Raw genomic sequence first — 13273 nt, 5'->3', positions numbered from 1 at the left:
ATGCTTCAATAGATTCAAGATCACTATCAAAACTATCCTCCTCATCACTTTTAGATTTTTTTCTTTTAGATATTTTAGCTTTCTTCTTGAGTGATACCTTGGCTTCAAATGAAGACTCAAGATTGTTATAACTAGGACCATAATTATCATAGTTATCTAGTTCAAATGTTGTTAATATTCCAACTAGAGCATCTAAAGTGATTTTTTTATTTGAATCACAATTCATCTCTTGAATAGTAGATACTCTGATTGCATAGATAGGAGGAAGGGTTGTGAGTATCTTTCCTACCACTATTACATCTTCAATTGTTCCTCTAGAGGCTTTGATTGCACTGACACTAGCTTTGATTCTTCAGACATATTTTGTAATGTTTTCATCCTCTCTCATTTTTATATGATCAAACTATCCTCTAAGGATTTCATCTTTGGATCTCCTTACATTTTCATCTCCTCCATAGGTGGCTTTTATCTTGATCCACATTTCGTAAGTATTTCCATAATCTTTGACCTCATCAAGTTTGGCATAGTTGAGATATGAAGCAATATCAATCATCATGAAATTATGACATCTTTTCTACAATTTCTTCAATGGTCATAGCTCCAGTAGGAGCTTTGTATTTGACATCTAGATACTTTATCCTTAAATCTCTAATGGTTTCCAAATGTAGCCTCATTATTTCTTGCCATGCCTTGAAGTTATCTCTATTTAGCTTTGGGATCTCCCTTGTATAAGACATCTTAATCTTTAGCTTAGGTCCTTGAAACCTTTTCTACAAGCAACAAAAGGATTTGATACCAATTTTTGGAAATATGAGGAGTAACTAAGAGAGGAGAGATGAATCAGTACTACAAAAATAAATCCCAGATCCCTTAGATGTAAAGAAAAACTTTGATTAAATTGTATTCTATTGTAACTCAAAAAACACGCATGCACTTAGTTTACTCTAGCAAATATTGTAACTCGACAATAATTGAATATAGTGATCTTAATGTTATTAACCTTAAGAATAACTTAGTTGCATACACATAAAGAAAATAACATGAACACAAGTGACACCAAGATTTAACGTAGAAACCCAATTTGGGAAAACTACTAATTGTAACTAGTTAATGATTTTCACTCTTCTGAAGTGAGCCATATTAGGAGCCAACCCTATTAAAGGTTACAAAACATACTGTTAGGTGTGACCCTATTAGAGGATTTAATCACCCTATTAGGACTATCCTTGTTAGAGATCTTTAAAACACTTCAATCTAGAAATGCTACCCTATTAGAGGATTTATAAATAGTTGATAAGACAACTCGGTTAAGAGATTTAGATCATTGTTATAATGGTTAGAAAGTAATAATGAGATGACCTAATTTCTAATGCAACTAAATTTATGATTACATATCTCAATTCTAGCTTGTATACTTGATCCTTCCTGATCAAATGTATCTTTGCAACTCAACGAGGATATTCTTCTTATCCTTCTAATTCACTTCCTCTAAGCATCATCAAATCTTCTGTTATATTCTACACATTCAATACTCAACTTGGCCTTGTATTTATATCTTACATATTGTCAAGTTAGCTTGAATACAACTTAAAATACTTAATATTAATCTCCTCTATCATGCCCAAAACTTTAGGGCAAAAACACAACTACAAATTATTTTTTGAAAGAAAAGAAAGACTTAAGGTATTCATGCATAGATGTATCAAATCACTACTAGGTTGATGATATATAGAACATGTTATAATTTGGTAGTGATCACCTAACAAGAGGGTTGAAGGTTTGCACTCTAGAGACTATCACAATTGGATAGAGTCAATATGCAATCTTGTTTAAAAATTTACATATTTTCTCTAATGATTATGTACCAACTACTTATTATCTAGATTCACTAAGTCGTATTAGTTTTGAACATGTCTTGGTCACCAATGATACCTGGCTACACATTCTATCAAGTGTCCATGACCCATGAATGTAAGTAGAATTACTCATAGATATTATCCTAGGAAAGTTCAATATCATTCATAAAATTTCCTAATAACTATGATATGGCTCTTTGAATTTATGGGCATATATGATATCAATATATATATATATATATATATATATATATATATATATATATATATATATATATATATATATATATATATATATATATATATATATATATATATATATATACACATGTGTAATCCACCATAAGAGTACCACATATCCTAAACATTAGTAGATACTTTTATTGATCTAGGTAGTCCTACCCAAAGAAAAACCACCACACCCTATGCCTTCAAGTAACACTAATTAATTATTTATTACTTTCTTTATGCAATACCATCTATCCACTAAGACCAATACATGTATATATATAATAACATTATGTCAATCACCTATAATAATTTATCCTAAACTAATTCACGCTCTAGTAATTTTAAACATAACATTAAACCTGACCACTAAATGATTTAATGAACACGACTAATACTAAATTACTAATTTAATCATTATAGCCCACTACCATAACACCAAACTACTAATTGCACTAGAATTTTATTACTTATTAATTAAAAATACTAAGAACATCCTCTTCTTAACAACCCACTACTAAAATGTGTATACCCTTCGACTAACATTAGGTAAACTAGCTTCCAATCATAATTACTATCTCACCTAACTTTTTTTTAACTACTAACACAACTCATACTCATCCAATGATACACTCTAAACTCTTATTATTACACATTACCACTAACTAATCTAAACCAATAACAAAAATTTGTCTCTTACCACCTTGAAAACAACTCCTACTCTAATGTCTTTCTTAGAACCCTACTCCCATATTCATAGCTTCCTTAAATTCATCTATTACATGTGTGATGTGGCACCTTCTTCCAAGTGGTCTCCTTGGGCGCCCATCCCTATGTCCTATGAGGTTTTTATCTAAAATCTCTTTGGATCTCTTTTCTCCCATCCAAGTTTCGCATTTTTCTATTCTCCAAGTTCATGCACTTGGGGTGTGGAGTTGCAATTACCAAGCTAGTAGGGTCCCTTCCATGTGTGAGGTGATGGTACCAAAAGGTGGAGGTGATGGGACCACAAGGTGGTCAGCTTAGATAGGAGATCCCTTGCATTTTGGTTGAATTGTGATGGGTGTAGTACTAAGTTGAGTGTAGCTTCCAAGAATAGTTGATTTATTTATTTTATTTTAATTCTTTATTAATATTTACCTTTTTCTAACATGTACATAGCTTCCCCTTTTTTGGTTTTGATGACCATCTTGGAGATGGTATAATATTATTATGACCATTGTCCTTCTTCTTTTCTTTTCTATGTTATGAGTGACCTATGATTTTTATTTGACACTTGGGTTTATTAAAATGAAAGAGTAGTTGTATCATATATATTTATATATCTTGAGTTTTTCTTTCATGTGACCCCCATGGGTCTTGTCATCATTATTTTGAAATCTTGTATCTAGTTGTTGCTTAGGAGTTTTCTTGTATTCCAATTTTCAAATGCTTGAATTAGATTGGTTATCTCTTATATAGGGAATCTCTAGGGATATACCATTGAATATTTTAATGGATTGTAATAGGAGTTGAGTGCATTTTCACTCCTCCATACAAAATCCAGAAGAAAAAAAAAAAACATGTATAGACTTATTTTCTCTTGTGGTTTATGCTTTATTATAGATTTGATTTCTACTAATCTACTTCACTTGCTTAATGCGTTTGTGACATGAGGTTGATTAAGGTATTGAGTTTAATGTCATCACTAACATTCTAATTAATGCATCATCTTGTAGATTCTTTGAAAGTTTATTGATTTATTAAATTTTTAAAATTTCTCAATCATGGTCTACTATTTACATGCAACAATAAACCTGAACCTTGCAATACTTTGAACAAGATCAACTATGAATTCAACTAGATTGTTCCTTCATGTCTATGATAAATTTTTTTAATGAGCTTTCTTTTGATCTAAGTACATCATTGAAATCATTACTTGATCAAAAAATGGTAAGAATATAGTTGAATAACTTGTAACATTTCTACTATACCAGTAAGGCTATTTCAACTTTCTAACTTAATTCCCTCGTAATTACACTCGAATGAGAATAATATTAAATTACACACACTTCTTTAGAATTCCTTTCCTTATACCATTATAAATAAGATAGATACATCTTCTTCTCTCACATATGAATGCACATCACTAAATAATGATATAATTACATCCCCACAATCCTATACTGCTAGCATGAAATCATGCTTCACAACAATACAAATAATGTTGGAAATTCTTTTTTTACAAAACCAAAGACAAGATCTCCTTCATGTTACATTAACACATGGGATCAAACCAACTTCTCCCTTGGATTCAATGAGCACAAACATGCAAAAACATTTACACTAGAAACATGGAGGCTCACCTCCCATCCTAGGCTTCTAAGAAGCCACCTACCGAGCTAGGGGAAACAAGGCCCAAATGATCTACCATACATTTACATTTCCTCCAATGTTTAACACAATGATCTACCATTAGAATCATGAAAATAGTGGGTGAAGGTGGGCTCTCCAAAGAGGAGAATGCCATATCCATATACACATATACATTTGCAATTGCACAATGCCTCTTCAAGGCTATCAAAATACATTCTCCTCATCACATCAATACACTTATACCTCTCATACTACAAATGCCTCTTCAAGGCTATCAAACAAGACATATGGCTTCAATGGAGCCCATACTCCATGAACAAAAAACTCTCACCAAGAGGAAAATCTCTCAACTTCAATATTGAGCCCAACTAACCCATTCACCCAAGGCATCTCTTCCCTCCCAAGGTTGAGTGAAGCCTTCACACCTATACAAAATTTCATACACAAAATCAAGAGAAAAAGTAAGATAAATTCATCACAACATTTACAAATAACAACAAATACAACACCACATATATTACATATTTCCATTCACAATATGAACAAGTATTCTACACAATGAACAAGTGCAATGAGGATCATGGAGTGGGCACCAACCTTTGTCCAAGCTAATGGCAAGGAAAGTTGTTGAAGAGCTATTTATTTCCTTAGCTCCCTCTCCAAACCTTAATTGTCTCTAAACATAGAGAGTGGGTGAACACTCCACTAGTTTGTCCAAGACCACTAAAAAAGACATTCCCACTACCTCCTTTTGGAAAAAACACCAAGCCCCTATCTCTTACAACTTTCTCCCTACCAAATTTGTTACTTTTTACTGAGAGCGATATGGGGTTGAACTAATGGAGCAACTCAATTTTCGAATTGGTGGAAGAATGCATTGGTTAAGGGGTCCCCTAGGCTAGCTAAGCAATAAAATGGTCAAATTTAGGCCCCTAACATGTTATGCTAACATAAGGGTATCTTATTTTCATAAAAATGGCACTTTGGGACCACCATTTTATGCTATAAATCCTTGTCAAATTTGAATTCGAATTTTCCCTTGATGGTGACCCATCCTATCCTTTCTCCAAGTGGATTTACTTAATCATATGAAAGGTAATTAGTTTAAGGTTAAGTATAACCATGACCAAAACTCCAAGTGACATGTCATCAATACATAAACAACTACAAGTTTCAAGTGACACATTAAAATACATTACACATCACAATGACATGTCCCTACTTACTCATGAATTTAAATTCACTACACACACCCAAGATTACATTTATGAAATAAAACACATCACAATGAGGCTTTTGAATCTTCCAAGATTCGCATTGGCTAAACTATGTTCACATAAGTTTGGACCTTTTTTCCCCCAAATAATTCCATGGTTCAATTGTCTGCACACTAACTTGAACATCAATAGCCCAATGAAAAAAATCATATTAAATGCATGTATATAAGTGCATGACAATTTCAATTTAAATAATTCACCTTAACATCATAATCAATTTTCATTTTCTAATCATTTTCATATAAATCATTTAAAGCATTAAAATATTAGAATTTACATATCAACATTAATATCTAATCAAATGATCAACTAACATTTTGAACCACATCATAATCCATTTCCTATCATAATGATGAAATGTTGAATCTATAATGTTAAGTCATTCAACATGAAAATTAGTTTTGAACACATATTTTAGGTCAAAATCATCAAAATGTAAACATTACAACTAATATCCTTTGATTTACTTAAATATAGTTTGATTGCTAATAGTATCTCATTATCATTATGAGATAGTATATTATAAGGTGTATCAATTTTGTTGGTAAATAGGATGTTTGCATAGTCATGTCTCATAGTTTCAAAATCTATCGTAGAATAAATCCATTACATTTTATTGGGTTGTAAAATCTGTTCTTATGAATATCAACATATCCACCTAATACTGCTTGCACAATAATTGGATTATTGCATTACATCATATTGAGTTCTACCATGTAGATCCTTATCTAATTTTGATAAAAAAAATTCATCTATGATTATTTGAAATGTTCACAAGAGTGTATGTTGATTTTATCTTTCCAAAATTCAATTATCCGACTAGCCCATACTATATCATGAAACCATCAACATAGTTTCCAAGTTATGGCATCTTGAAACTTTATTCTATAGGTCTTAGCTTATCCACCTAATGTAATTCTACATATGATACTTAACATAATAGAGACTAAAATGTATATCAGTCCTAATAAGATCTTAGGTTCATATTGGTGAGGGAAATGCCCATCATGGCATACTCAAATCCTAGAACCTACTTACCATCATTCTATCATAAGGTGTATTTCACATTCTATACATAAGAGGTAGAAACTTGATATTTCATATTTCAACTCTTCTTATATCTAATCATATTTATTTTAGGATTTAAAATAGGGTATTGGAGAAGGAGCCTTACATCCCCAGTTTGCTAAAACCAATAAATAAAACTATTGAACTCAATATGCCAAAACAAGAAAATCCTTTGTTAGCTGACCCTACTCGATGGACACTAACTAAGAAATTATTTTCCTATGTTAACCAAGTGAATTTGGTTAACACTGCATATTCACAAAGTTCCTTTGGAAACTAAGTGAGCTTGGTTAACTCCATCCAACATTTTCTTCATTAACTGAGTGAGCTCAGTTAACTCTCAACTTCTACAAGCTCTCATTTGACGACCAAGTGAGCTTGGTAAACACTGTCTTCTAAACTTGGAAAACTCTAGAATGCCCAATAGACATAGGAAACTAACTTCATCACCCAAGTGAGCTTGGCACACACTAACTGGAAATGATATGACATTTTGTGTAACATCAAAGACAATACACAATTAACCAAATGTTTTCAACAATCTCTATCTACTACATGAATTTTTATAAATTCACCCATTGTAATCCCCACTAATGCTAGTAAGAATAAAATAATTAAATCTCTATTTTTTTAACAGTTTCATACCCAATAGCTAAAATTCACTCCAAATCCCTTTCTTCTTAACACTAGTAAATTTGGACCTATTTTTTGACATGTGGGCATCAAAATTATGACTCACAAATGTTGAAAATGACAATTACTAAGTTAGCGTCAATTTTGATGCACAAGACAACTATCAATGTAATGACAATAATATCTGTCAAACATTATCTACATCATTGTCACAAAGTAGCATCATAAAACTAGTTTAGAATGTTGAAATGTTGACAATAATGAGAGATGATTCAATGGGTTGCACATCATTGATGGTAGGATGGATCAAAATGTCAACAATTGCTAGAGATAGTTTGATGGGTCTTTCATACTCTCAATAATAGGATGCATCAAAATATCAACAACTTGTAGAGATGATTCGATGGGTTACTCATACCTTCGATGATAGGGTATGTTGAAATATTGATGCTAGTTAGAGTTTTTTTTAATCTTATTTATTTGTATATATAATTTTTAATATTCATAATATTTTTAAATATTTTTAAGTAATGGAGTATAAAAATGTAGTGTCCTAAATTGCACCCCTTTGATTAATGAGTCCAATTTCCCTCTCCTAGAATCTTACCCTTTGATTTGCATCAGTGGTCTTTAGTTTGGAAGATGCTTCCATCTTCATTGCTACCACTTGTAACCCCCAATAATCTTTTGGATCCACTTGCCTTAGTTTTCATGAAGGTTACATATAGTAATTAGAGAGTTGAAAAATCATTTCCAACCAAAGAAGCCCTATAGAGTATCCTCTAGGTCTTAACATTATGGCAATTAACATCACTTTGGAAACATAATCTTGAATAAAATAACATTTTCTACTAGGGTATTCATTAATATTGATCACCTACCACTTGGGGCCAAGAAAAATCCTTAAATTAAAAATCATTAAAGGTCAAGCTCTTCGCCTAGTAAATGTGAGGTGATGAGAAATAATTCAAAACAATGCCAAATAATTGAAGCACAAACAATGAGAAAAATAAACACAACTCTACAAAAACCACAATCAAGAATATATCATGAAGCTAATAAAAATCATATGAAGTTAAGAATATATCAAAGTAGGACTCCATGTCTCACTATATATTAGGCTTGAGATAAATATTATTATTATAGATATAAAATTTTATGGTTCTACAAGCATGAGGAAGAAATTTTGAAGTGAATTCCTTAAGAGAAGTCATGGCTTTTTTCATTCTTCATATACATTTTATTCTTCATAACTAGATGTAAATTTTCTTGATAAAAATTATTAATTGGACAGATAATAATACAAACATAGTGCCCTTCAAAATGTATATAAAATAATGTGAGTTTAAAGGACTATTTTAGGACCACCCATTTAAGCAACACCTTAATTGGATTGAAATCCTTATTATCCAGCGAAGTTGTGATTTCTACACCTGCAATTTGAGTTGATATTCTTAGGTTACCTAGATAATGTGTTGATAGTCTATGGATGTTATCCCCTTCTAGATCAAAAACTTTAAATTCCTCTAAAGTTATTTATTACAACATTCTCTTTTACATATTTGAAACCATCAAAGATATGAAAAGCATAGGATTTTGTTGATATGATAATATTTGGGCCTATTTGAGGGAGATTTAGACTAGGTATATGGCTTGTATATAGAAAATATAATGAGAAAAAAGAGCAGACATAATTTTTCTTTTGTTTAACTCATGAAAATCATGATGATTTCAAGGAGGCCACTGGCACAAGGAAATGATTGTAATGGAAAATAATGTGTTGATATAATCTCCATAAAAAAACTTCAGTGTGACCCCCACAAGAGTTAAAAAAGGAAGTTGGTGTAGAATGATATGATTTTAGACATCATGAAACCAATTGATGTGTGTGAAATGTGGAGTGAAAGGGCACCATTTTTATAAGTATGTTCATGAATCAATTGACAAGTTTACAGGACTATGAAGTACACCATCTGAAGCAATTATGTAAGTCAAATTGAAGCATCCAAAAATAACTTCAATGGAGAATTTAAATTCAAATATCTCACTAGAAAATGAAGTTTCATAGTATCCCATCCACTGGGTATTGATCAAGACAAACATCCATATCCACCCATGAAAGGGGCAAAGCTAGGAGCGCTATCAATATAAATTCAATTTCATATATTTCAACAATGTTACCATGCTTGTGAATTCTAAGGGTTTTAATATAAATTTTAACTTCAATATCCTTCACATTTTATAGTACTTTCATTCCTTGCATATGTGATAGCTTATTTTCTACAAGACCTGCCAAAATTAGCTAAATTATCAAACAAACTTGGGAGCACTCCATTGCACTAGGCAATATCTAAGGAAGACGAACATGTAGAAATGGTCCAAGAGCTTCTAAAAGTGGATTCTTTTTCTTATAATAAATTGAATGTGAATGGATTGGCACTGATTGACATGAAAGGGAAAAAATGCATGCTTGCATACTTTAGGAGATATTAAATTGTGGACTAGGTTGTATTGATCCAAGTTATCAAAAGTGAAATTAAATATTTTGTACAAGGAAATAGGGAATAAGCAACCCTAAATGGTTAGATATTTTTTGAGGTTAAAGAGAATGGAGATGAAAATAGGATTTTTCTATCTAAAAGGTGATTTTTAAACTCTTTATCATTCAAAATAAAAATCATATCTCCATTTACAGAGTTCATGATGAAGGGTGCTCCCCTTAATACCATAAACCATAATAGAAAACAAAGAAACAATAGAAAATGCAAGAAAAAAATATGGACTTCTTATTTGTACCACAAATGCATAATTATAGAATTTACAAGTACAATATGCTAACCCACATGGGCACCTTCATTACAATAATTTGCAAGACAAGCTGTGAATTATCACCCAAAGTTGTTCTAGACAATGTTCAGGCCTTTCTTAAATAGGCAATTTTATGCCACCAAGAAGGCTCTAGACAATGCAACTTAATACCTAGGATTGACAAACCCTAACAATACATATGAAGTCAGTCAAATACATCTTTGAGAATTATTTTAGATATTTTGGGTAGCCCAACTTTGGAAGGCCATAACTCTCAAATCATTGCTCTAATTGGCTATTATAACCACTTTTTAGAAATGCCAGCTCCTAATCTACAAGCTTGGAGTGGTGCAAGTGCCCTTCTATCTAGTTTTCAGACCTCATCTAGGAACTCTAAGGCCTCTGACGATGAGTGTGAAGATTTTTCTACAAATGTTTCCACCAAATATCCACACTAACTTCTTTGATACTTAAGCTAGAGTAATGAGTTTTTTATGGTAGGCTTTTAACTCTAAAATGAACCTTCTTGTAGAAAATGAGAACATTCCAAGATCATATGAAAAACTTACTAAAAATAGAAAGTTTCCATAAATGGCAACCATCTTGTCAACTAGCCCTTATTAAAATAGTAAAGACTAAAAAGAAAAAATTCTTGGGTGATGCAAAATTGCTCTTACACCCAAGATGCTCCTGCATCAGACACCCAAGGTAATTTGAGAAGTGACCCCATCGTGTCTCAAGTGTTAAGAGGAAAATCAAGATGGTTAACCTCCTCCTTTGCTAGCCATAATGAATCCTCAACTGGCCTCCCTTTCTATTTGACTAGATATTCCTCATAATTTTTATCCTTGGTAATTTTGCCAACATGACTATCTAATATCTCCTTAATCTCCTTTGTAGCCAAACTAGCTGCTGGAATACTCCATTGCACTTCTACAACTTCATCTCCATCACCTCCTTCATAATACTCTATCAAATTTTAACTATTACATATTGGTGAAATATTCAATTTAATAGCAAACTCCACTTCATACGCATTTCCAAAATCATACCTTTTCACTATCTTGCATGGTCCAAACTTCTTTATCTTTAGCTTATTATATGTACCCACTAGAAAATGCTCCTTTCTCAAACAAATCATAACTTCATTGCCAATTAAAAATTTCTTATACCTCCTTTTCACATCTTCCTTAGCTTTATACTATGTATTCATCTTTATGAAGTGCTTCCTCACCTCCTCATGGATGTTCTCCAAGTGTTTAGCAAATTCTTCAGTTTCAACACCACTTACCTCTCCTTTATCCAATAGCCCCAATTGAGAAGCATTTCTAGGACTACTTCCATATACAATCTAGAATGGTGATTTACCAGTACTCTTATTGACAAAATTATTATATGCAAATTCTACCTATGGTATAATAAGATCATATCCTTTTGGCTTCTCTCTAACCAAACATCTCAGCAAGTTTTCCAAACTATGATTCATAGCTTTTGTCTTCCCATGATCCTATGGATGATGTGATGAACTGAACTTCAACTCTATCTTCAATTTTTTCCATAGTCTATGCTAGAAATACCCAACAAATTTGGTATCTCGATCTAAAACTATACTCTTTGGCAGACCATGTAGTCTCACCAATTCTCTAAAAAACAACTCTACCACATGAACAACATCACTAGTCTTCTTGCAAGGAATAAAATGTTTCATCTTTGAAAAATTGTCAACCACCAAAAAAATAGAATCATGCCCATGTTGAGTCCTCGGTAATCCAAGAACAAAATCCATACTAACATCCTCCCACAATTTCTCTAGTATAGGTAATGGCTGATACAACCCTATATTCTACTTTACTCCTTTCGCTATCTGACATACTTTGCAACTCTATAAAAACTTCTTCACATCTTGCTACAACTATGGCTAGTAATAACTCTCAACAACCAAAGCTATGGTTTTATCTCTACTAAAATGTCTAGCCAATCCTCCACTATGCTTCTCCTTGATGAGATTCTCTCTCATTGAACTTATAGGAATACACAATTGGCTTCCTTTCAACAACATACTATCCTAGATCATGATATATGACCACCTTGTCTTGTCAAGTGTAATAGGTTCTATACAAGCCTTCCATGCTTCACCAAAATCAAGATCATCTAGATACAAAGTACTGAGTTCTTTGAACCCAACAACCTCTATCTATATTTTTGTTAGCAAAATTTTTCTTCTACTAAGAGCATCTACAACTCTATTAGACTTTCCACTCTTGTGTTTCAAAAAAAATGCATAACTCTACAAAAACTCAACCCACATTAAATTCCTTTGGTTCAACTTTCCTTGACTATTCAAATATTGCAAAGCTTGATGATCAGTATACAAAACAAACTCCTTAGGAAGAAGATAGTGTCTCCACTTCTTCAATGCTTGAAGTATAGCATAAAATTCCTAATCATAAATAGAATATTTTCTTTTTGCATCATTCAACTTCTAACTAAAATAAGAAACAGGTATACCTTCCTAGCTCAAAATGGCTCCTATTGTAGTACCAATAGCATCACAGTCCACTTGAAACACCTTGTTAAAATCAGGAAGTGATAAAATAGGTTTTTTAGTAACTTTCTATTTCAACACATTAAAACTCTTATCTACTCCTATAGTCTGCTTAAATTATTTCTTATCCCCTCTCATTGTTTTAGTCAAGTGTCCAAAAACTAGCTAATCCATGGAAAGATCTTACTTCTCTCACACTCCTTGGAGTGGGCTACTCAAGGACAGCCTTCACTTTCTTTGGGTCCATTTTCAGACCTTCTACTGAGATTACAGATCTCATGTACCCCAACTCCTTCTTTACAAAATTGCACTTCTTCAGGTTTATCAACAACTTCTTGTCATGCCCAAATACAAGGCACAAACACACATAACAATTTTTTTTTTTTTAAAGTTAAACACACAACTAAGTTTGATATGTTTAATATAGTTATGATGGAGGTACATTACAACATGACTACAAGGTTCCCCTAATAGTGCCTTGACAAAATGATTTAAGTTTATAA

The sequence above is a fragment of the Cupressus sempervirens genome, chromosome 9 (genome assembly GCF_028749045.1).
Source record: "Cupressus sempervirens isolate cs-2001-9-10 chromosome 9, ASM2874904v1, whole genome shotgun sequence".
Taxonomy (NCBI): Eukaryota; Viridiplantae; Streptophyta; class Pinopsida; order Cupressales; family Cupressaceae; genus Cupressus; species Cupressus sempervirens.
This window is presented reverse-complemented; position numbering follows the sequence as displayed.